This window comes from Triplophysa dalaica, chromosome 18 (genome assembly GCF_015846415.1).
Source record: "Triplophysa dalaica isolate WHDGS20190420 chromosome 18, ASM1584641v1, whole genome shotgun sequence".
Taxonomy (NCBI): Eukaryota; Metazoa; Chordata; class Actinopteri; order Cypriniformes; family Nemacheilidae; genus Triplophysa; species Triplophysa dalaica.
The window spans coordinates 225,845-228,483 of record NC_079559.1 but is presented as its reverse complement, the minus strand read 5'-3'; positions in this window follow the sequence as shown (position 1 = coordinate 228,483).

Here is a 2,639-nt window from a genome sequence, read left to right as displayed (position 1 = left end):
GTGAGTTTATGATGTAATGTAACGGCTCCGGCGTTTTCTGGTGGTTTGAATCACAAAATAACACGCCATTTGTTCATCTCACCTGCGTTTCATGTTGTGATGATCAGGACAGAAACACTGAAAGGTCAAAGATGACGTGAACACGCGTGAAGAATTTGTGTAGACGTGATGATGTCACAACACTCTTGAATGCTTAACATTTCACCAAAACATCAAAATGCATTTCTGTCAAAACCTGTTTGTGACTCATTCTTCAGTGGAGCACAAAAGATGATATTTTGAGAAATGTCTCCGAGTTTATGTTCATGCGATGGAAGTCAATGGAGTTCAGCATTGTTTGATTATCAACATTCTTCGAAATATCTTCTTTTGTCTTCTTGACTAATACAGGTTTTGGGGGTGTTAAGGTTTATGAAGTGACACTACTATTTCTGAGACCATTAATGTTCCATATTTGAACTTTTTGTGAAGACGTATTTTGAAGATTTTTCTTATTTTAAAGTGAGGTCCACCTCATAGAACAGCAAACAAGACTCACACATGACGAGCTCTGATTCCTCCACCAACAAGTGAACATGCGAGGAGCTCTGGGAGGAGACTTCAGAGGAGAATCGATTCACGAGCTGTTTGGAGCTGAACGAGGAGGTGAGCGGAGATGACAGGCCTCATTACAGCACAGCTCGAGTCCCTCAGGAATGCTCCCGCTGCATGATGGGACAGTTTGCTGGAAAGGTCAAGAGCAGACAAATCAGCCTGGCAGAAAGCATCTGAAACTGCCGCTGATAGAGGCGCTTCTGCCCCGACATCAGACGCTAAGAAAGAAACTCTCGTCTCTCATTTCTATCACACCACCGGCTCACAGGGAGGCTGCGGCGATTCCTGAAAAACAAAACCTTCTTCTAACGTTTCGCGCATAAACATTGTGCCAACACCAGCACTTTTGTGCAATACGGTCTGGAGCGTATATTGATCGTCCCTGGACTGACAAGAGAATCATTTAGAAATCTCCTCTCAGTTTCTGCCGTATTGACGTCCCTGTAATGGCACATCTAACCCTGTGAAACTCTGACAATTATGAGTCTGTCCTGCAGGTCTTTACAATTAAAGAGTGAATTATCACTGCACTGACGGATCTGACAACACGTCCAGAGATCAGACACACTCAGACTCACATCGAACAAACACAAAAACTCTATTGAAATAAATGAATGACCCGACATCATCTCTGCATAAGACCTTTCAGACTCCGTAATAAATGAATTCATCACAACACGCAATCTTAATAAAACACCACGGCCGTTCTCTTCAAACGAGCCTGAACCAGGATGAGATAAAAGTGACAAAACGTTCCGCGAGCCCAAAACCTCTGTGGTGTAAAAGTGTGTGTGTGTGGCGTGAGAAATCGATGGAGTTTCATCTCTGAAGGCTGAACAGACACCTGCTGGACGACATCGATTGTCCCTTCAGGACCCTCAGACTCGTCCCCCTCCGCCTCACCAATTGTCTGCCTTTTTCTCTTTCACCCGTTAGAACGCGCTCACAAATTTACAAAAGGGACTTGTTCTCCCCGCCCAGGGTGAGGTACCATCACTCAGCGGAAAAACATTGTGAAAATATCAGAGGGAAGAGCCGTCCGACAGGGGAGAGGTATAAACAGTCTAATGATTTCCCCAGAGTTTCTGCCAGCAGCCCGTGTCACATGAAAGCGGCATAAATGGTGACATATCCTCAGTCAGTATCACTGGGAAATCGAACCCTGACATTCTTTTTAGGGCCCGAGCCTCCTCATCAGCCAATTACCGCCGTAACTGGAGAGCCGGCTTCTCGGAGCGCGGTCGAGAATGCCACGAACCTTCTGAGATTACCACTGCCAAAACAGCCTCGACCGCCCCGCGGCCCAGAGGAACTATTTATAAATCAACTCAAAGCGCTTTGGATCAAACGGCCCTGTAATAAGACTTTTTCGCAGCAAATGACGGCCCTGTTTTCACACGGACGGAGAAAGAGAGGACGATGAAACTGGCCGTTTGTTAGCGGATAAAATACATCACATCTCTCTAAAAGTCCTCCACCGGCGACGGCGTCACATCCCAAGACCTCAAGACGCAAGAAGCGGAAGACGCTGACGGTGGATGACAGATGAAAGCAACTCTGTGTGCTCATGAAGATGAGCTGCCGTTCAACGCCCATCACATCACAGATCAGCTGATCTTGAGCTGGAGACGCTTAAATAAACCATCACAAATGAGCTGAACTAAAGACACAGATTACTGCTGATGAGCCTGAATGTTTCTTCAGGATAAAGCCTCTCTGTATTTGTCTGCTTAATGTGAGCTCTTCTCTCTCTCATGTGTGTGGAGCAGATCCCTCTGAAACTCATTAGCGCTGAAGGCCGGAGCTCCGGGAGAGACACGGCGGGCCGGACGGGTGAGCGAGGGGGATTCACGGCTCCTCTCATCACCTCTGAAACAAGAAGTGCTGAAGCACAGATAACCTGATCTCCTCATTATAACCGTATGATCATTTCCATTCAGTCACATTTAGCGTGACGCTCGGCCTGAATCTGTGTTTACTGTTAGCTCAATGCACACCTTTTATTTTGCTTGAAATGATATCCCTGTTATACAAAAAGACAAAAT